General features: G+C 36.1%; 1 protein-coding gene across 1 annotated transcript in view; it reads left to right on the top strand.

The window, feature by feature from the left end:
• Window positions 1-8,300: 8,300 nt before the first annotated feature.
• LOC145688076 (uncharacterized) overlaps window positions 8,301-24,831 on the top strand; it is a 28,628-nt gene continuing 12,097 nt past the window's right edge. Inside the window, exon 1 of the mRNA XM_081761799.1 lies at window positions 8,301-8,455. The gene's annotated coding sequence lies outside the window, so the exon portion shown is untranslated. The remainder of the gene's footprint in view (window positions 8,456-24,831) is intronic.

Below are 24,831 nucleotides of genomic sequence, written 5' to 3' on the forward strand. Positions count from 1 at the left end.
AAATGACTATGAGCTCTGCTACCTCTTGCTCCATACATGTATAATGGGGTTCCTGTTTTCTGAAACAGGAAAAAAAAAGAAACAAAAAAGAAACGGTTATCTGATATATTCGCCTTTTAACACGTACTTAGATGTCGCTCCTGTTTCAATCGCCAGGAAAAAATGTCGATTTGTACTGGTAGGAATTTTTCATGTAAGGGGAAATTTTATGGCTTCGAACGGGAAGTTTGCTGATACAAAACGATATTATCTGCATGCCACTTTGCGTCTCTTCACTCTGGAGCAACACTGCAGGTGATATCATTTCGCAAATATGCCTAATGGCTCTCTTGCCATGCTCTGCAGAGAGCAAAAGAATTGTAAGCGTACCAACTCTGATTCATATTGGCTTCCTGTTAACAGGATTGCCAATTGTACAACTTGGCTTTGCATTAATGGTAATTTCACACCCTTTATCCGGATGTATAAACTAGTACAATCTAATTAGCAAAATCTTAATCTACTTCTTTTGAAATTTGTAATTGAGACATACTTGTTGCTGAGAATTCAACACTTTGATGGGGCATTTTATGGTTTAGTGGTAGCACTCAAGTCTACTCTAAAAGCCCCCAATTTAAAAAAAAAATCTTGTTTAGTTGATTTCTCGGTTTCCTCTCTCTCTACTATGTCACTCAATTTGTTATTTATATTATCAATACACTAAAACTGTATCAGTGAAGTGATATCACATGCATTTCTTCTTGTTGATGTACACTTGATTAATGTATCACTTATGAAAGAATATGTCTCTAAGAAGAAAAAAAAATACGGCGATGAAAGCTAAAATTATAGTATTGGAATATGATAAACTTGGAATATTGTATATACTCTCTGAACTCATTGCATTATTACGTTAACAGGAAAGTTTGCCAATTGCTGAGTACAATCCTTCTTGATGCGCAGCCATTTTGTTCTCCAACTAGATTTTTAACTCGCGGGAGCTCATGTGGTTCGGATTCCACGTTAATCAGTAAGTCCACGTCTCATATAGCCTCGCTGTTGAAAGGGACGCTAAACTAAAATCAACTCAACTCAACAAGATTTTTAACTCGTTTTGATCTTTTTTCTTTCTTTCTTTCTGCTGTAATACATGAACCATGCGTGCGTGTCCCATACTTCGACAAAATCTTGAGGAAAAGAAAAAAAAAACCGGCATAGGAATAAGTTTGAGTTAATTCAACTAAAAAAGAAAATAATAAAAATAAATCAGCTCACTTATGAATAACACAACACTACTATATGTATTTCTTCTAAGGAACGGTTTAACCAATGACCAATAAGTAATAAATGTCTCACGTAGGTGGTCTGTTAAATTTGGTTTCAAGGCCAGAAGTTTAAATCAAGAAATTTGGTTTCAAGACCAGAAGTTTAAACCAAGAAATGTTTCAAAAATGATATCCTTGCATAAACAAGTGAGTTTCGTTTCACATAGTTGATACTATACCTGACTTCCAAATGACGTGAATTCGCTACTGAAACCGGTACTTAGTAGATCTAGAGTTGAGTTGATTTTAGTTTAGCGTCCCTTTCAGCAGTGAGGCTATATGAGACGTGGACCTACTGATTAACGTGGAATCCGAACCACATGAGCTCCCGCATTAGTAGATTTAGAATTTCTGGTTGTAATATTATAGAGGGATAGAGGGATAAATCAGAGGAGTTTTATCTTGGAATACTGAAGCTATATGAAAAATCCGTTTCTCGTTATATCTTACTGTTTATGATCTATGAAGATTAGGGAGGCATGGCGGCTCAGTAGTAGAGCGCTTACCTCTGGTGGGTGTTTTTTTTTTTGTTCAATCCCGGCCAAGTAAGTTTGTAGTGGACAAAATCGTGTCCGTGTTTTTTTCGGGGTTATGTTTCCCCCCACTTGGTCATTCCACCAATTCTTATATAATAATTCATTTGTCTTAATTTCCGCCCCCCTTAACCTAAAGGGCATAAACGTGGGACGTTAACTGAAAAGTTTTATTTCATGTTTTTAATGAAGATTATTTAGTATTGAAAAGTGAAGGGGTAGTAGATTTCTACAACTTTCGATTGAAATAGAAGAACAAAGTCGAAGGTGGAACAAATTCTTGTGATAATATATCCATGTCAAGAAACTGCTTCTCGCAATATAGTACCATTTCTCGTTATTACAATCAGTGTTGAAATTCAGAAACCCTACCTAGCTTTCCACCACTTTCGGTTCAAATAGAAGGTAATTGTTGGGGTTAAACTTAATCTCGAGACGCTGAAGCCATATCGTCGTGTGTGAATCAGAAGAACGTAACTCGATTTTTGTAGGTTTACAGGATAGAGGGAAAACGGTTTTTATTTTATTTTTTTCAAATAAATATTTTCAAACAAGATGGTAAACGCATTATTGCGTAGCAGGCAAGTCAATGACAAAGTCAACTTCAATAACACTCAAATAACTCTAAGTGGGTCTTTCAGAATTATGTTCAAAATCCAAGTAAACAAAAAATTCCATTCTTGGAGTTATGTTCCTTTGGTTCTCTACAATTATATCAAAGAGCTATTTCTCACTGTCTCTCACCGTTTCTGGTCGATGAAAATTATTACTTAAATTGTAATAGTAATTTTCTAGTTGAGAGATTACAGTGGAGGTGTAATCTATTCCTAAGACACTTACTCGACTGTAAAATACCGTTTCTCGATATCTATTGCCGTTTTTGTTATATGGAAAATCTTTGAGTTTTAACGTCCCACGATTATGCCCTTTAGGCTAAGGGAGATAATGATTAAAGCAAGTGAATGCTGATAGGAGAATTGGTGGAATGAGAAAGTGGGTGGAAGCGGGCGTACCCCGAGGCCGAAAAAACCCATTTACCTGTTGGTGTCCATCACAAACTTACTTCGCCGGGAATTGAACCAAGGACCTCAAGCACCAGAGGTAAACGCTCCACCACTGAGTCACCGGCGCCCCTTTTGTTCTATTTTGATCAACGTTAAAATAGGAAATAATTTTCCTTCTGCCAATTGATTACAGGTTTAAGAAAGAAGACGAAACTTAATCTTGGGAAGTAATCTTTAAAAAATCTCAGTATCTCTTACTGTTTTTGCTCTGATACTTATCTACAGATGGACGGACGGACGTAGCCGTTCTACAAGGCTTATCATACTTATTAGGATTAAGATTAGGAATTAGATTTATGGGCTTTCTCGCACACCTCTCGTTAGACGTTAAATTTTAAAGAAATCACACATGTGCAAATTACTCAGAAACTACTGATTTGCGCCCCCTGTTCATATAGGTGCAAATATTCCGAAGTACTTGTCGAATATCACCTTCCAAGGAAGGCATCGAATTACCAGAGGCGCGGATCCATGGGGGCTATAGCCCCCCCCCCCTTCACGCTCAGGTATACAATGGATAAAATGGACTTCAATCCTGTTTTACACTGGATAAAGCTGCAAATTTATGGGTTAGCCCCTCCCTCGATCATATCCTGGATCTGCCATATACTGTACATATGTGCATATATATAACATACAGCTTAATAACTTCTTGATCAAATTTTCAACATAGATGAGGTTCAGGCCTGTGATCGTTTTTATGATTTAAATTTGTCGTTGCAATGTAGGGGAGGAGAAGGATGGGAGATATATAAAATCAACTTATATAAGTCTGAAACTGACCATTTTTTTAACTTAATAACTCTTGAACTATCCGACCGATCTCAATTAAATTTTCAAGATACATGAGGTTCGGATCTGGAAATATCCTGTAATTTCACTTTAACGGTAGATCCTAGGGTTGGGGGAGGGAAGGGGGACATATAAATAAAAACTAATAAAACCTAATAACTTTGGAACCACCCAACCAATCTCCATCAAATTTTCAACGTATATGAGGGTCGGACCTTGGGTGTTTTCTATCGTTTCAATTTGAGGAGCCAACCTAGGGGAGGGGGAAATGTATGTAAAAAAAAATAATATGACTGCCTTTGTGACTTCATCACTCTTGAATCACAAGACCGATCGCAATCAAATTTTCAACATACATGAGTTTAGGGCCAGGAATTACTTTTTGTTGTTCACTTTGACGATGCAACGTAGGGGAGGGGGAGGAGGAGAGAAATTTAAAAATGATCAAAAATGACTGATATTAGTGTTGAATCCATAGTTTTCGAGGTCGAGGAGAGGAACAGTGACACTTCTGATGCTGCTTCAATCCAAGTTCAGCCCTGATAGTTGAGGAGGGGGAGAGTACAACGTAGGGGAGGGGGATAAACATTTAAAAATGAACAAAAATGACTAATATTATTAGTGTCGAATCCATAGTTTTAGGAGTAGCTGAGGTTAACAGTGACAATTCTGATGCCGTGTTCCTTAGCACGGAGGAGGAGGAAGGGGAGTTATATATAATACTAATAATAATCGAAAATGACCAATATTAGTGTCTAATCCATATTTTTCGGAACCATTTGACCATTCAGATGAACAGTAAAATTTTCGATCCGGTTTGAATCCAAAATCAGCCCCGCCACTTGGGGGAGGGGGATATATATATATATATATATATATATATATATATATATATATATATATATATATATATATATAATCGAAAGTGGCCACTATCGGTGTTGAATTTATATTGTCGAAAATGACATATATTATATAGATGAACAGTGATACTTTCGATTCCGTTTAAATTCAAATTCAACCCCACAACTTGGGGGAGGGGTAGGAAGAAATATTTAAAAATGATCGAAAATGACCGATATTAGTGCTGAATCCACATTTTTGGGTGACAGTTCCGATACAATGGCCGCAACATGGGGTAGGGGGAAATATAAATCTATACATATAAATGATCGAAAATGACCAATATTAGTGTCGAATCCATGGTTTTCGGGATCACGATCAATGATCTTTCCAATACTGTTTAATTCGATACCATTAAGAACGAAAACAGCATATTTCACGGGTACTAAAGACATGAGATACGGAGTTGTTCATTTAAATTTTCATTTCAACCCAGCGAAGCGGGTAGTTTATATTAATGTGAATAACTCATGAATTGTGTTCGTCTTTCAATGCGCTAAAGTGACAATTAACGAGTTGGGATTAATATCGTACGCTTCTGCTGAGCAATACTAACTTATTAGAAATTCGACTGAAGAACTACAAAATCATTATATATATATATATATATATATATATATATATATATATATATATATATATATATATATATATATATATATATATATATATAAAGTCAACAGACAAACTAAGTATAGTATACCATGTATGGCACATACTCAACTACAATTTTTTATGTGGTCAAAAATATTTATTGTCGGTTACTTAAGATAATAAATTTACATGTATGATATATAACAAGAATATATAACAAGGCTATAACAAGAATAAGCCACAAAGCACTTGAAACCACAACACCCTCTTTTCTGTTCCTTTTGGTTAAGCTAGTCCTGTAACTAAATACATACATGTAAGTTTAAACTATGAATAGCTAGGATACATAATTCAAAACAATTCGATTTATTCTGAATATACTCTTAGGAGCCCAATTAGCTGTAAGTTAAGCGCGGGTCGTTGTCTTTACTCTCTTCGGATCGCTAATTATATAATATCTGCATCTTACAAAAGATAATATATTTTTAGTTGCAAATCACTTAATGGATCCAATATATATTCAAATTATATTAGAAGTAAGAAAATAAGAATTGTGTGTATTAATGGAAAGTGATATACATTTTGTGTGTGTGTGTGTGTGTGTGTGTGTGTGTGTGTGTATGTGTGTAAACTACCGAATATATTCATCGAACTAATAATTATATATATATATATATATATATATATATATATATATATATATATATATATATATATATATATATATATATATATATATATATTGAGGCTTAAGGTACTTACGTAGGGTAGAAAAATATAAATGAGAACTGCTTACAAGAACGAAATCTAGAAAAGGTAATATCGTCGCATGAGAACGAGAGGAACGTAACTCCATTTTCATAGGTTTACAGGCGAGAGGACAAAAATATTATTTTCTTAGAAAGATATGCTTTTAATAAGATGGTAATTGAGCTACATTACAACAGATGATCGACAAGGAGAACAAATGGCGTTACATTCCATTTACACCAAGTGGGGCTTTCAAAAGTATGTCCAAACATGAAGAAAACAAAAACTGCATTTTTGGAGTTACGTTTCTCTGGTTCTCATGCTACGATATGAAAACGAAGTTATAGTTTCATCTAGTAACAGCGATAGAGATTTCAGCCGTCCTACTCATACAAAACGGGAAATGGGGCCACCAGTTAACAAATTAGCATCAGTGTAAAATAAATAATCATATCTTTTCTCCATATTTCCTTGTATTTGGAAAACACTGATAGTTTGGTATAATACTGAAACATTTCGTAAGAAACGAGTTAATTGTGACTTAGGTTGCGTCCGCAATTCTTTTAGGTTCTTTAAAAAGAATAATTTGTGTTCCTATATAATAAAAGTTTTTTATTTTTCTGCATTTTTTTTAAAAAAAGAACAATTTGAAGATAGTTGATACTAGATTAGATCGATTGGTTGATTAAAGTATCTTTTTCAGCATCAAGGTCGTATACAACATGGGCATATTTAGAATATAATGTAAAATCCCGAATTATATGCACCCCCACTAGGATTACTTGTACGGAAGACCAGCGTGTTAAAATGAAAATTAAAAAATAATTTGACGGAGCAGGAAACGGGAGAAACCCACGCACACGGTGTTTGTCTACCACAATGTTCACTTGGCGGGGGCTGGGATCGAACCCGGGACCTCAAACAAGAAAGGTGAACGCTCTACCATTGAGGTTTTAATTTGGATTGAAGTGAATAATAATAAGAATAATATGTTGCTATGTTGTTGTAGAACGGAATGTCAAAGGAGATCCACTACTACACGATTTCTTCCAAAACTAAGACCGTATTATTTCACCCGAGAAAATTCTTTACATACACAACCAAGAACTGCTTGCTTTAGTCAGGCTATAGAACATTCTTTCGTAACCTCTGTTGTTTGCCTTCTCAGAAAACGCGGGCTCTGCACACTTAAAATCGCTACCAAATTGTTTGACAACTCATACGAGGATGTTGATTCCAAGTCAGGATAAACACTCAAAACAATAATGAACTTTGCAAATGAAATGAAATGAAATCTTTGAGTTTTACGTCCCACGGTTATTCCGATTAGGCTAAAGGAGACGGTGATGATGAGTAATGAATGAAATGGTGGAATGAAGAAAGTGGGAGGAAACGGGAGAACCCCGAGAAAACCCACGCACACAGTGTTTGTCCACCACAAAGTTCACTTGGCGGGGGCTGGGATAGAACCCGGGACCCCAAGTACCAGAGATGAACGCTCTACCACTGAGCCACCGCGGCCCCAATGAACTTTGCGTTAGTGAGATTAGAACAAACTATGAGTCAAGCACATCGATCTTGGAAGCTATCAAAAGAGAACACAGGGATGGGTAACATGTGTTATCTGGAAAATCATATTTTACTCTTAATGCATAATAAATTTTGAACACGCCAATACATTTGGAATAGGGCAGTCAATTGATCATATCTAGAACTGGAGGGAGAGAGTAAACAAATTGGTTCCAATGACGGATACTCATTAGTGCTGTTAATATTATTCAAATATTCGTTTTTCGAATTATTTTTCTTCTATTATTCGAATATCCGAATATGAGAGTCTGTATTTTAGATTTGTGTATTCCTGTAGTTTAGAATATCATTTTTACAAGTACAGTTTCTATGTTGCAGGCTATTTCTTAAAAAGAAAAAAAAAAACTACGTAAGAACAGAACATTGAGTAATTTAAGAGAAAAAAATGTTCAACTGTAGACCAGGTATTTGTAGTTATTATCTCCGTCAGTTGGTAACAATGATAGCAAGAAGCTCAAAATGTGTACGTCTCTGTTCCCGCCAAAATAAGTATTGTAGTTTGTTCCCGCCAAAATTAGTATTGTAGTTTGCTTTAATGTAATTATTGTTTTAATAAAATATAATTTTAATTAGTGTTTTATTAACTTGTTATTAACGTGTTTTATTATTGATTATTACGAAAAGTTATTTTTAAAACAAAAACAGATTTTTAGTCGAAATTAACAATTAATATGAACTTTTGAAAAATCAGTCACTGAGCATGCGCAAAGGCGTCAGTCGACGCTTATATAATGGAAGGCGTATGAAGATGCGTCCCTTTTGTCGTTCGATCGTCGTGGTTAATACTTCAGAGACATACTGAATAGTTACGAGTGTTTCTTTCATTAAAAGAAGAAGAAGAAGAAGAAGAAGAAGCCCTGCTGCTGTTTCGTGTGTAGTGGTTCAGCATCATCAAACAAGTGTCATCTTGGTAACGGCACAAGTGGTAAGTTCTTAAATTACATTAAATATTTAAAACCAATAAACTGTTAAGTAAGATTGTTAGTTTTATTCGTGATTTAATTAATTTCTAGTAACAACTTGCACAATATCTTAAAATTAAAAAGTAGTATTCACGGATGCATCTTTGTCATATAACAAGATTTTATGAATATTTTAGCGTTCGTTCATATTGCGCATTATGCACACTATTTCTCGTGTACTTTTTAACTTTGTAGAATGTACAGTATAATGAGACTGCTTCTTTTAGACAACAATCACCTGTGTACGCTTAAAACTTATTCCAAATCAGTGAGTTGAAAGTGGTGTTTGTATGGCAAAAGTGTCTTGTACTCGTGTTCTCATTATGTGATTATTTTATGTTCACCTATGAAATTATTTAAAGCAAAGTAACTAATTCTACACTTTTGGCTTTATTTCCACGCTGCTGTCTGTAAACCTTGCGCTCTGAAGTTCGTATTTTCCCGCGTGTTCTACCTGTTGAATCTATGATCCACATTGCAAGTGCTCATTATTTTCCAACTGATTTTGAAAACTTTTTATCAGCTTTTATTTTCCGAGAAAAATAGTTCGACATATGTATTTCTTCTTAAAAATATAGTTATTGATGTGACCTGATGCTTTGCTTGGTCAGGTGGATGAATGGGTGTGAATTTTTTGTCTTACGCATCAAACCAAAATTCCAAATCATAAATTTTCTCCTTCGATCTACTTATATGTTGTTAATGAACTATACCGACAAACTGTAAGACGTGATTCCTCACACCAAAATAAGAGAAAATGTTTTATGAACCTGTGGGGGAAATTCCATAGTTTCAGAGCTATAGCTGTCCAAAATCATCGAAATGCTACATTTCAACAGGCGCTATCTCGAATTCGAGAAACTGTAGAGTGACAGACTATATCAGTGTAAAAAAAAAGTCATGCATACGCAATTAACAATGCATACTTCATCAATTAGGATTAGGATTAGATTTCTAGGCTCTTGGCGTGTATGGCGTAGTCTGTCACGTATGAGGGATGATGCCCCTCGGTAATCACACTATCCGAGAAAAGGGAAGAAAGAAAGGATTAGGAAAGAATCGAAACGGCCGGGGACCTGTATGTTAGGTACCATCCCGGAATTTGCCTGTTGGGAATGAGGAAAAGACAGGAAACTCTCACTCACGATGGCTAACCTGAAAAAGCTTTTACAACTTTTTGACCGAGTATATTCATCGGGAATCGAAATCGGACCCGCTTACACCAAAGGAGAGAGCGTTAGCGATTACGCCACGCGGGATCGGCATACTTCAACAATGTGCAACGAGTGTACAAGGGATTTTATACAAGGTATAATTCCCAGACATGCTACCAACAAAGTTCTCCGATTGCTCTGATTTCATGATGGGTTCAAAGTATTCTAAACGTAAGACTTGACAGCTGTGAACACGGAATGCTTTTGCTTGAAGTTGGAACTGCTAGAGACCACCAGTCACTTGTATTCGGAATAATGCATGCTGCGATATTTGGTTTCATGTTTATAGTGAAAAAATGTTAAATATACCGTGGCAAAGTATATCGCAGCACGTCCTATTCCCAACACGAAAAAACGTGGAGCTGGAAGTCCCTAACACTTCCGACTTCGCGCCAAAGTATTCTGTGTCCAATGTTGTTAAGGCTTGCGCTTTCCTACTTTGAACTGACCTTGAAATCAGAGCTTATTTGAGAATTCTCTCTTGAGCATAGCTGTAAATTATGCTCTGTAGAGAATTTCTTGCACATCCATTGCACACTGATTATATCCTTCCGCTTGTCACAAATACGATTGGCTAGTGATGTATCACTCCCACTCCCCACGGGAAGGACTAAATTATACACGTGCATTTTGACAATACTGTCTCGTGATGTCCAGACACAGCAGCAGCAGCAGCAGAAAAGAAAGAAAAAGACTCGAAAGATTAAAAAAATATATATTTGAATTTCGCTGGTAAACAATTGTTGCTTAGTGAGTAAAGGTTTACCTTGTTGATGTTTCACCACAACACTCGATGAACCGGGATTCATGTGAGATATTTTTCAGATTTAAAGTAGAACACGCCTCCACAGTTGAATTGGCGTCATAATTATTGCGCTTGCTTAGTGTTTATTTCTATTGTTTCATTAACCACACTCGATTGCAGTATCATTAGATAACCCGTATTATATGAAAATTACTCTTTTAAGCGGGGAAATGGAGCATCTTCTATGTTCTATGCATATGTATATATAAAATGAATGAAACTGAGTTTATACCCGAACTACTTCTAGACCGCTAGACAGATTTTGATGTCTTTTTGGTACAGTTCTGGTCAGAAAAAGTTTGACTGCCTTCCAGAAACTGTCGAAAAATATTTCCCTAGATCCTTACGAATTCCCTTTAGATCAGACTCTTTTTTCCTGCATTTCTGCCACAGTCAGGGGTGGAAATTGAATGATAATACTGCAGCATGCATGTGATAATTTCTTTGTAGACAAACAAAATGGCTGAAATACAGAAAATTATGAAAATTTTAAGTCGCACGTGTGATACATTATTTACATTTTTAATCTAGAATGATCAAATAAGTGATGCAAGTAGGGAAAATATCGTAACTACAAACTTACTACAATTGTTAACCTTCTGCTTCATGCGTTTTGCTAAATTTTTCACTGCCAATTCGAGTGTTCCCGAAAAGTATCTTTCTCCAGTTACCTTCTCTGGAGCCAAAACTAAGGAGTAATTTATGAAAAACCCGTTGAAGTCAGCAGGACAAAAGCAAAAATATTTGAAAACATTCTGTTGTTTTCGGATAAATCAACAACTCCTTCCTCACTATTTGAATCAGTGGAGCAAATTTTACATTGAATTGTTGTAAAAGGATGGAAAGTAATTCTATAATGTACAAATTTCCTTTTCTGTATCCAGAAAATGCTGAAGTTGGAGGTGTAAAATTCGGTATATAAACTCTAAATTAAAAGAAAGGGAATACTTTTCGGAAACCGCTCTCTAAAGAAGAAACGGGGCAATTTATAAAATAGTTATATTTCTCTTTGAGCTTCTTTGTGGCTAAGCGGTTAGCGTGCGCGCGTTTGGCGTGGGAGACCCGGGTTCGCTTCCCGGCGGGAGCTCGTGTTTCGGATTAAACGTTAAGCATAGGTCCTGTCCCATATAGCCTCGCTGCCGAAAGGGGCGTTAAACTCAAAATCAACTCAACTCAAATTTATCTTACTTTATTCCGAAAGTGCTCAATATTGAGATTTCCTTATGTTAGAGGTGTGCTGTGAGTACATAACCTATTCACTAAATATAAGTGATTCAGCATTGTTTTTTTTATCCACATTTGAAGAGGGAAAGGAGAACAATTTCTACAATATTCAAATTTCCGGTTTTATATTTATTACATCTTTCTGTACGCAGAAACGACACTTTTGTTAATGTTGATAAAATTTAGCGACCTTTTTTTTTCTTACACAATGATTCCCCTTGCCCGCAGTAGTCATTTCAGGTCTTTTTGGAAGGACAAGATACTCCAATATACATAGATTCACGTTTTTTATTAGCATATCATTATACTATTGATTAAAATGTATGTACAACTTAAATTCAGGGAGGAAATAACTCGCCAGCTCTCCAGAACTGACTCCTATGCTTACTCGAATTACTAAAGAATTACTTTCTAGGATGAACATCTTTCCGTACTTCTTTCTGTACAAGAGTAAACATTAGACTGTGCTGTACTGGGGTTTAGCTTGCCATTCAACACAGAGGCTATGTAAGACCAAGACATATTGTGTAACGTGCAATCCGAACCACGTAAGCTCCCGCCCGGAATCGAATTAGGATCTCCCACGCCGGAGTACACGTTAAAGACAAGAAAAAATGAAATGAAATGAAATCTTTGAGTTTTACGTCCAACGGTTATACCGGCTAGGCTAAAGGAGACAGTGATGATGAGAAATGAATGAAATGGTGGAATGAAGAAAGTGGGAGGAAACGGAAGAACCCAGAGAAAAACCATGAATATGGTGTTTGTCCACCACAAAGTCCACTTGGTGCGAACTGGGATAAGAGAAGAAGGAGTTGTTATTTTGTTTAACATATATGTTCTACCGTGCATAGCTATGGTATGTATTTATAAATGTCTTTCAATCCAACATGAATGCTCTTCGTCAGTAAAATGCAGATTCTTTATTTACAAAAAAAAAAAAAAGAAAAGAAAGAAACAAAAAAAAGGCTTGCCTAGCCAGGATTCGTACCCCTGTTAACATTAAACATTACCACAGAAATTTTATCTACTAGACCAAGAGCACATGACTGTTAGCTTTTTTCATTTGTTTCTGCTACTGTTCTCTTGATGGTGCACTTTCTACAGGCTTTAATCTCGTATCATATAGTATACCAGTTTTTAATTTTATCTTCTTTTTTTATATTTTATGATTATTTTCTAGATGCCGCCTGAATATTTATTTGGAGGAATGTCTTGATGGTATATTTCCGTTTGATAATAAGCACATTGCTCTGTAACAGAATGGAGGTAAAAAAAAATTTCCCTTGAAAGGAGATTTGAAGGACGTAAGAATCTAGGTTCAATTTTTTGGATTTAGTTTCTGGAAGGTAGCACTACTTTTTGTGACCAAAAGTTTATACGAGAGGGCCATGGATTGTATCGTGTTATTTTGATTGAAAGGCATATCCGAAGAGGAAGCAAAATTGTGTCAAAATGTATGCGAAAAAATGAATATTTGACGACCTCTCAATTTAGGAAGATAAAACTTCTTCAAAAGTCTTCATTTAAAATAATAGGAGACATGACCCAGCCTTTTTTTTTAAAGTCCTCGTTCTAAAGGGGCATCTTCTATATACAGGGTGTTACAAAAATGAGTTGCAATATTTTTGGAACAGATTCGTCACATCAAATAAGAAAAAAGTTAATATGGGCCTGTCCTCAAAAGTGGATAGTTTCGGAGCTATAGGGTGCTGAAAATGTGAAACAACTGAACTTTAAAAGTTCACAGTTTACAGAGTTCAAAGTTTAAAACTTTACAGAGTGTTAACGAACTATACTGACAAACTGTAAGAGGTGATTCTCCACATCAAAGTAAGAGAAAAAGTTCATATGGACCTACGGCGAAAAGTGCGTAGTTTCAGAGATATGGCTGTCCAAAATCGCGGAAAAGCCAAATTTCAATACGCTCTATTTCGAATTCCAGAAATTGTTAATGGTGGTACTTATCAGCGTAAAAGAAGCCACGCATACACAATCCAAAAATGCATATTTAATCAATTTTCAATAGGTGTACCGGGTATTCCTACAGGGTGTAATTCTCAAATATGCTCTCAATAGATTTTTCTGATATACTCTGATTTCAAGGAGAGACCAAAGTAGGCAAGAGATAAGCCTTGACAACAATGAATACCTAATGCTTCGGAGGGAAGCCGGAAGTGTTAGGAACCTGCAGCTCCATGATCTTTTGTATTCAGAATAACGTGTGATGCGATGTATTTCGTCACGGTATATTTCACGTTTTCTTCACTTGAGCTCCTCCGTGGCTAAGCGGTTAGCGTTCGCGCCTTTGGCGTGGGAGACCCGGGTTCGATTCCCGGTGGGAGCTCATGTGGTTCGGATTCCACGTTAATCAGTAGGTCCACGTCTCATGTAGCCTCGCTGCTGAACGGGACGTTAAACCCCAAATCAACTCAACAACGTTTTCTTCACTTATAAGCATGAAAGAAAACATCGCAGTATGCGTTCTCCCGAGTACGAAAGACCGGGCTGCTGACGATCCTTAACACTTCCGAAATCGCGCCAAAGGATTCCGTGTTCACTGCTATCAAAGTTTATCTTTTGCCTACCTTGGACCAATCATAAAGTCAGAACATATTTCAAAATTCGGTTGATGGCATGTCTGGGAATTGCACCCTGCAGGGAATACTCTGTACACCCATTGAACATTAATGAAATGTGCATTTTTGGACTGACTTCCTTCACGCTGATAAAGATCACCATCCACAGTTTCTCGAATTCGAAATAGGGTCTCTAGAAATTTGGCTTTTTCGCGATTTTCGATAGCCCTAGCTCTGAAACTATGCACTTTTCCCACAGGTCCATATGAACTTTTTCTCTTATTTTGATGTGAGAAATCACCTCTTAGAGTTTGTCGGTATAGTTCATTAACACCCTATATATATATATATATATATATATATATATATATATATATATATATATATATATATATATATATATATTAATGTAAAGATCCGTGAACTCATCCTAGATCGCTGGACCGATCTTAAAAATATATCCCGGGAGCAAGACAATGACAGAATGCTCATCTCTGGTATTAGGGATTCTTGGTTCGATCCCAGGCAATGTAAGTTTCTGATGGAGAACCTCGTGGTCTGGGTTTTCTGGAAATTTTCTCATCTCCTCTTTCATTCTTGTTCCATTAATTCTTTCATAGTCATCCAGTTTCATTAATCAACTGTCTCCTTCAGCCTAGAGAACATAACTGTAGGACGGAAAACTAGAAATTTTATTTTATTCAATTATTTTTTAAATGTCCTTATTGATGAAATGAAATCTTTGAGTTTAACGTTCCATTATTATGCTGATGGAATGGGAAAGTTGGAGAAAACGGGAGTACCCCGAGAAAACCCACGAGTATGATGTTGTCCACCATTGGCTGGGGATCGAACCAAGGACCCCAAGGATCAGAGGTAAGCCCTCTACCACTGATCCACCGCGCCCGCTCTACTGATTGGAGTTTCAATTAGTTAAGTCAAGGCTGGAATTCGCGTCCAAGTTTTGTACAACATATTTAACGATAACTTTCGCAGAACAACATATTTTCATGATGTCTTCTTTTGATCTTTCTAACCACGTCCATTAGTCGTAATTTAGAATAAAGGGCAAGGAGGCGAATTTGCCCTAACATTAAGAACATGTTTGACAGTAACTTTCGTATAAAATATTTTTGGTTCAAGAAACATGAGACTTAACTATTGCTCCTATTGGCTATAATTAAATTCCGTGAAGCAGTGGCGTAACTAGTTTTACTGCGCCCCACATCGATCGATCATCGATTTACTCATACCTAGCCCCTGCACCACGCATTTCAGCTGCTGCATTATATATATATATGGTGATTTTACCCTGGAAAATATTTTTCTCGCACTGAGTTAAGGAGGAGAGCGTGCGAAAAATTCTTTTATATGGTATGTAAAAATTGTAAATTATATTTAATTATGAATGATTACTTTAGTACACAGGTTTATTTATTATTTCAATCAGGGTAGTTGAGACGGAAAGTGCGGAAGTTTCCTTCTTACTGCTACTTTTATACTTTAAAGGTAGAATGATATTATTGTTTATAATTCTTAATATAGGGAGTACAGGATAGTTTTATAAGTATCAACTAGGTTTCAAACAGGTCCAACTTTAGTTTTATTTCCGGGTGGGGGTAGAAACCGAGAGGGGGAGCGGCGCGCTGTTTGCAATGACTTAATATGCAAAACTTTCACTAGGCAGCTACCTAACAAACATTGCAGTGACGATTGTCCGGGTATCGCCCAGTAGGGATCCAGAAAGAGGGAGGGGCGCGCGAGAAATGATTAGCAAAATATATAGATAAATTAGTTCCTAATCAAGCGCTTGTAAAAGGCTGTGGGGAAAAAGGTTTTAAATTTCTCTCAAAAGGAAGGTTCTGAGTGCGTTCTCCACTTATTGCAGACAATGTATGCGTTTCCAGTTCATGGTAATCTTGGATTCTCTAGTGTTGAACAACAAGGCTTTCCTCAATGCCGCCTCGAGAAGAGCGGAGATAAATACGTATTATGAAGTACTATAGTACACATTTCTAGTTAGCGAACAAAATATCGAAAAATGTCCCAAGTTTATTTTTCATACTTGCGCTTCGCTCCCCACCCAAAAGAATCCTGGATCTGCCCCCGCACCGGCTGTTCTCAATTAACTGTTAATAGTCATAGCGTGCCTTTTGTAAAGTTTTCAAACGTTCTTTGCATAAGAAACAGTTTCCCGTATTCTTTTTTCGCCCTTGTACACTCCGCATTAAAAAAATTGCGACAGCTAACGCCGTGAAGCTAGGCCACTCAATATACACCTTATCATAATCGTGTCTGGTAAAGAGACCCCTCACTCTCTTTCTTTCCTCTCTCCCATACTAAAATCAGCGAACAATATTAGCACATTCTAATTTCAAACTACATATGTATCGATATCGATAAAATGAAAGAATAAAACCGAGACGAAACAAGATTCATAACTTGATGCAGGGAGAAACTTAAACACACACAATGAAAAATTAAAACCAATGAATGTCTATTGGACAGAGGTTCAGAAATTAGGCAGAGAGAGAAAGAGAGGAGGGGAGAGAAGAAGAAAAAGAAAAGAAAGAATAGATAAAAATGTGGAATTGAAACGTAGTAAAAAAAAAAAAAACTAATATTATAAAATTCCGTTTCCAGAAATCCAACAGTATTATAGAAGTAACGTTTGTTTCTATATATTTTTTCGAAACTATTCGAACATATAGAAGATGCTTGAAACATTCATTAAGTCACTTTCAAAAAGAATAGCATACTTAATTTCCAGTAGAACTGTAGATCTCCGAGACACATTTAGGGTAATGTCAAAAATTTAACACACATATTTTGTTTCCGCGTGGTTCGGTTGTAAATTCGGTAGTGTTGATTGGACGTACTGATCAAAAATACATTCTAATAAACCCAGTAGGTAGTGTAGCTCATATCTTCCATTCCAGACTACTAATGCAAACTGAACAACAAAAGAAAGAAAACAAAACAAAAAGAAAGAAAGAAAGAAAGAAAGAAAGAAGAAATTGAATGAGTGCTATATTACTGCTAAATTTTTATCAGAGAAACCTATATTAAAAGTCCAAACTGTAACATAATGAAAAGTTACAAATGTTCAAGAGGAAAATTGGCTGTTCCTTATAGATGTAGCAGATCTTGCATGTTTTAAATTTTAATTGTTAAAAAAAACATTGAATTATAGGATGGAAACAAATTTTGTGTCGAACTAGTTTAAATAAAATCTTATTTTCAAATAACCAAAGAGGGGGGGGGTTTCTAGTCATCTCCGAAGATTTATCTGTTCCGAACATTCAGTGTTGATTTCATCTATTACGTATATAACGTTGTAATTCGCACAGATACAATGAACACGCTAGAGCTCAAAGAGGTTATCGCGTCAGTCGGATGATGTTTGTTAGCTTATGAATCACCATTGGGTCGAGAATTCGAACCTATAGTGACCCGATGATTCGATAGAGACTCGGTAACCAAGAGGATAAAAAAGATATTTCACTCATTCCCTTGAGTTTAAACAGAGGATGTTATCCCCACCGCATGCATGAAAAACATGACGCTGAAATTCCCAGTTAATTAGATTTTCGAGTCCAGGTCGATCGGGCATTTGCTCCGTTTTAACTCTGGAACACGAAAACGCACATAAAGTGTGTGTGAGGAAGAGAAGGGGAGAAGAGAAAGATGCAAAGACAGGATAGGGAAACGTCAAGAAACACACACACACAGAGGGAGAGAGAGAGATAGAGAGGAATATAAATTTGAAACATACTTATCATTTCAGTGTATCATGAAGAACGTAAACACTGTTAACTCCAATTCTCGCTAGTGATGCCTTGTAAATTCTCCAACAGAAGATGAATCTCTCTTTGCAGCCATTATTTTATGCGAAAAATGTTACATCCTGACGGGGAATGTAACCGAGGTTTTCTATTTGGAAGTCCATCACGCTATCACTACTCCAATGATTGTTATATCCAAACCTTTTTTAACAAATTGTATAGTGTTTATATCTGAGAACTACAACACGAAAAGTGCATATCAATGAGGTGTTTCGAATGTCCTGGTAATTCCCTTGCACTTTCCCAACTAACATTCGTAAATCGTCTCTATCATGATAGAGGTATTTTCTTCCACATTCTTAAGTATTGGCCGTCTAGAATGAGAAGTAGAATCTTCACAACCACTTGGAAAAAAACTTTGGCGTGAACAGGATTTAAACCTACGTTAGATAGCTGTACTATTTATAACTCCATTACGTTACCCCTGCACTACCGTGACACCTGAAGATACAAGCCAATCTTACTTATTTCATCCCTGATCTTTGAAACGAATCGGCTTCTTTCTGTAAGGTTATTTGCAGCAAAGTGCACAACGAAATTCATTTATTCGACGACCTAGAGACAAATTAGGCCCACTAATATAGGAAATAACATTCAATCCTGGAAAAATAATAATAATAATAATAACAATAATAAAATAATAATAATAATAATAATAATAATAATATAAATGTTCACCTCCAGAGTATAGTTGTTTATTATTCTTATTATTATTTTATTTCTGTATTTTTTCTGGATTGTATGTTATTTCCTTTATTAGTGGGCACTAATTTGTCTCTAGGTGGTCGAATAAATGAATTTCGTTGTGCACTTTGCTGCAAATAACCTTACAGGAAGAAGCCAGTTCGTTTCAAAGATCAGGGCTGAAGTAAGTATTATTTGGTTTGAACTTTAAGGTGGCACAATAGTGTAGGGGTAACATAATGGCCTTACGAACAATACAGCTATCTAACATACGTTTAAATCCTGTTCACGCCAAAGTTGCCTTTTTTACCAAGGATTGTTTGACTTCTCATCGACTTTTTACCAATCGACTTCTCATTCTAGAAGATCAATACTTAAGAATGTGGAAGCAAATACCTCTATCATGATAAAGACGATTTACGAATGTTAGTTGGGAAAGAGCAAGGGAATTACCAGAACATTCGAAACACCTCATTGATATGCACTTTTCGTGTTGTAGTTCTCAGATATAAACACTATACAATTTGTTAAAAAAGGTTTGGATATAACAATCATTAGAGTAGTGATACCGTGATGGACTTCCAAATAGAAAACCTCGGTTCCATTCCCCGTCAGGAAGTAAAATTTTTCGCATAAAATAATGGCTGCAAAGAGAGATTCATCTTCTGTTGGAGAACTTACAAGGCATCACTAGCGAGAATTGGAGTTAACAGTGTTTACGTTCTTCATGATACACTGAAATGATAAGTATGTTTCAAATTTATATTCCTCTCTATCTCTCTCTCTCCCTCTGTGTGTGTGTGTTTCTTGACGTTTCCCTATCCTGTCTTTGCATCTTTCTCTTCTCCCCTTCTCTTCCTCACACACACTTTATGTGCGTTTTCGTGTTCCAGAGTTAAAACGGAGCAATTGCCCTATCGACCCGGACTCGAAAATCTAATTAACTGGGAACTTCAGCGTCATGTTTTTCATGCGGTGGGGATAACATCCCCAGTCCTGGCCGTCTCAGAAAGAAATACTGTTTAAACTCAAGGGAATGAGTGAAATATCTTTTTTATCCTCTTGGTTACCGAGTCTCTATCGAATCATCGGGTCACTACAGGTTCGAATTCTCGACCCAATGGTAGCTCATAAGCTAACAATTATCCGACTGACGCGATGACCCCTTTGAGCTCTAGCGTGTTCATTGTATCTGTGTGAATTACGTTATATACGTAATAGATGAAATCGACACTGAATGTTCGGAACAGATAAACCTTCGGAGAATACTAGAAAATGCCCCTCCCCCGTCTTTGGTTATTTGAAAATAAGATTTTGTTTAAACTAGTTGGACACAAAATTTGTTTCCATCCTATAATTCAATGAGTTTTTTTTCTCACAATTAAAATTTAAAACATGCAAGATCTGCTACATCTATAAGGAACAGCCAATTTTCCTTTTGAACATTTGTAACTTTTCATTATGTTACAGTTTGGACTTTTAATATAAGTTTCTCTGATAAAAATTTAGCAGTAATATAGCACCTATTCGATTTCTTATTTCTCTCTCTCTCTCTTTCTTTCTTTCTTTTTGTTTTCTTTTCTTTTTTTGTTGTTCAGTTTGCATTAGTAGTCTGGAATGGAAGATATGAGCTACACTACCTACTGGGTTTATTAGAATGTATTTTTGATCAGTACGTCCAATCAACACTACCGAATTTACAACCGAACCACGCGGAAACAAAGTATGTGTGTTAAATTTTTGACATTATCCTTGATGTGTCTCGGAGATCTGCAGTTCTACTGGAAATTAAGTATGCTATTCTTTTTGAAAGTGACTTAATGAATGTTTCAAGCATTTTCTATATATTCGAATAGTTTTGAAAAAATATATAGAAACAAATGTTACTTCTATATTACTGTTGGATTACTGGAAACGGAACTTTATAAGATTAGTTTTTTTTACTACGTTTCAGTTCCACATTTTTATCTGTTCTCCCTTTCCTTTTTCTTCTTCTCTCCCCTTCTGTCTTTCTCTCTCTGCCTCATTTCTGAACCTCTGTGTAATAGACATCCATTGGTTTTAATTTTTCATTGTGTGTTTAAGTTTCTCCCTGCATCAAGTTATGAATCTTGTTTCGTCTCGGTTTTATTCTTTCATTTTATCGATATCGATACATATGTAGTTTGAAATTAGAATGTGCTAATATTGTTCGCTGATTTTAGTATGGAAGAGAGGAAAGGAGGAGAATGAGGGGTTTCTTTACCAGGTATGATTATGGGAAATTAAGATGTATATTGGGTGGCCTAGCTTCACGGCGTTAGCTGTCGCTATTTTTTATATGCGGAGTGTGCCCTTCTACTGTGCGCCCTGGAGCAACTGCTCGACTCGCTCCATTGTAGTTATGCCACTACCGTGAAGGTCAGCGTGACGAAACCATCCAAGTTGACATTTTTTTGCGACGTTATAATGAAACACATAAGACAGGAATAAATGTCGGTTCGGAGAAATGATAGAAACTTGCCGATGCTCGTTTCAATAAACTATATTGACATGCATATTTGTACGAAGACACTATTCTATTGTGTTCAAAAACACTAATATAACTTTTTTGATATAGTAATTAGTTCTATATCTTTATCCGTAGGTAGAATTTTATCCATTGTTGGTATTTGTTCTTTGTTCCATTGTACTGTTATCCACAACGAAATCTGCAGAAATATTAAAATATAATTGATAATGGCTACAGTGTGAAAATAAATGTAGATTAATCTTTATTTACTTTAAAGTGACTATACATGGGTGATTGTATTACTCTTCATGCTACTAAACAATTTTTACAAGTACTGGAGTTAATTGCCCCACAATTGACGCCGGGAAATAAAATTTAGAGAGTCACAAAATAAAATGAAATGAAATATTTCAGTTTTAAGTCCCATGGTTATGCCGGCTAGGCTAAACAAGACGGTGATTATGAGTAATGAATAAAATGGTGGAATAAAGAAAGTGGGAGGAAACAGGAGAACCCCGAAAAAAACAATGCACAGCGTGTTTTTCCACCATAAAGTTCACTTGGCGTGAGATGGGATCGAACGAAGGGCTCCATGCACAGAGGTGGACGCTCTACCACTGAGCCACCGCGGTCCCCAGTCACAAAGTAAGTAGGTCTCTCAAACGGTTAAAAGATTTGATAGTTATTAAATATGTAGGAAAGTGTATAAGCATGGATAGATTGTTTAACACTGTGAATACGTTTTTAGTACAACCATTCCCGATGGCTAGTGCAGTTTCATTCAACCTGGAGTACGCGTACCTCCAACAATACGCGATGACTACTTAGGGAATATAGAAAAGTTCTATTCTGCAACATAGCTCTATTAAATGTATAGAATGATTCTCTACTATATACTAAAAGTGATTATTTGCTTAATCTTATTCTGTATAAAAATGAATGTGTTGATTTGTGTGTGTGTCCGCTATACAAATCTACACCGTTAACTTGGTATAGCTCAAAGTAATTTTATCGAATACACCAAATAGTGTAGCCTAAGTGGGGAAGACGGGCTTGATATAAGAAGAGGTGGTTTAAAATTTATGTTAAAAAAAGAAAATAGAGTATTTCACGAATTTCTCATATTAGGAAGATGAACTCGTTGTGTAACTTCGTTCCTAAAAACAATTTGACATACACATGTGACTTACAATCTAAAAAAAAATACTGTGGAGGTAAGACATCCCTATGAGGTGAAAGGGAGTAATGTGTAAAAACAATCAAAGATGACAGATATTACTATCGAATCCCCAGTTTTTGCAGTCGTTAATTTGATTGATGACAGTCCTAATAATTTTAGTTAAAAACATGCATGCAAACTGTGCCGGGAATTGAGAGGGAAACATCAAAAGCGTTGTTCGTGTTTATTTATTTTACTCAATTCCTTACTTTTAACAGGAACAACGCCAAAGGTGTTGCTTGTTGTTGTCTATTATACTCAATTCCCTAACTATATTCAATTACATAAGACGTGTTCACAGTATTAAACAATATATCCATGCTTATATACACTGCTATATATTTAATAACTATCAAATTTTTAACCGTTTGAGAGACCTACTTACCTTGGGACTGGAGGCCGCTGTGGCTTAGTGGTAGAGCGTTCACCTCTGGTGCATGGGGTCTTTGGTTCCATCGCAGCTCCCGCCAAGTGAACTTTGTGGTGGACAAATACCGTGTGCGTGGGTTTTCTCGAGGTTCTGCCGTTTCCCCTCACTTTCTTCATTTCACCATTTCACTCATTTATCATCACCACTGTGTCCTTTAGCCGACAAAACATAATCATCGGACTTAAAACTTAAAGATTTCAATTTCAGTTTCTTAGTTTGTGAAAGGGACAACGCCGAAGGCATTGTTCTTCTTCATTTATTCTACTCAGATCTTTATTGTCAAATGTTGTACATAAACATTATTCTTCCCGTGCAAAGCCGTGTAAGCGTAAATTCTATGGTTTATTTTCTGACTTAAGGATGAGATAAATCTGTGGGTACAGGCTTGAATAGCAAAATATCGTTAGAAGTGCGCGAGGGAAAATACTACTTCTCTAGTGGAAAGCGCACACGTTCTTGATGCAAGTAGATCTGGGTTCAAATCCCAGGTGCAGAGTATTAATTACAATTCGATTATGAAAAAAGACGTTAAGCTTAAACACACTTCTTTAGCGTGTCGGAAATATTTAGAGTTCAGCAAAGAAATCTTTTATATACATATGATATGTAGATGCAGATTGGATATTGCAGGGGAGTACACATATCTATTCATTATTTTGTCCGTTGTAAAGAACAATCAAGTGTCATAAGTACTGTTCTATCCAGTATAAATTTGTGCCATCAGGGATATATTGGTTTAAAACATACTGCACTTAAATTGCCAACTTTCTTTCTTCGAGTAATGTATGTATGATTTGATGCCAAACAACACAAAACTTTGAGGTTGGAAAATGGTTTTTGTAGGAAGTGTTGACATATTGCATTCTTATTTCTTTTTTATTTCAGATAATGGTTTCTTAGTTTGTACATATTTAAGGGGAGATAAATAGAAAAAAATATTATTCTTTGTGCAGAATCTGGATTCACAGATCTTCCAAATGCTATTCTCGAAGTAATCTCTGCAGTGTGTACAAAAATCTCATTAAACATTTTAAGGTGATATTAATCTTCAAAGAACAACTCGAAGCTGTAAATTGCCAGCTAATGCTACTACTACGAATAATAATAATAATAATAATAATAATAATAATAATAATAATAATAATAATAATAATAATAATAATAATAATAATATGTTGATAATTTCTTATGGGAGTTCAGCATATTTCCGATAGTTCAGAAAATAAATTGCAAACAAATGAATATAAAGTTGATCCACACATACAAACCTAGATACAGCTTGCATAAAATTTACATTGGAATCATAAATAAGCAATAATAGCAATGGCAAATTAAGGAGAAGAAAATCGATCAGGACCTCCAGTCATAGGCACCGTTCCGATCTTCTTCCGGTAATGTAGAGGGAAGCCCTGGAAAATCCACATCAGAATGGCCGTGAACTAAGAACCTCATGTTTGCGAAGGAACAACGCTAACCACTGGACTACACCCTCCTTCTCAATTACGATTCGGATACATGTATTGACATTTTCCCACCTAACTGTGTAATCTAATATCATACACTTGGAGCTCCTCCGTGGCTAAGCGGTTAGCGTACGCGCCTTTGGCGTGGGAGACCCGGGTTCGATTCCCGGCGGGAGCTCATGTGGTTCGGATTCCACGTTAATCAGTAGGTCCACGTCTCATATAGCCTCGCTGCTGAAAGGGACGCTAAACTAAAATCAACTCAACTCAACTAATATCATACATTCCTAACGCAATCAACTATAACGGAGCGAGTACGTCAAGATGCCTGGAGCATATGCAACCCAAATAACAGCTTTGTTGGATTGTATAAGAACTAGGATAG

The sequence above is a fragment of the Thermobia domestica genome, chromosome 6 (genome assembly GCF_964235325.1).
Source record: "Thermobia domestica chromosome 6, izTheDome1.hap1.1, whole genome shotgun sequence".
NCBI lineage: Eukaryota > Metazoa > Arthropoda > Insecta > Zygentoma > Lepismatidae > Thermobia > Thermobia domestica.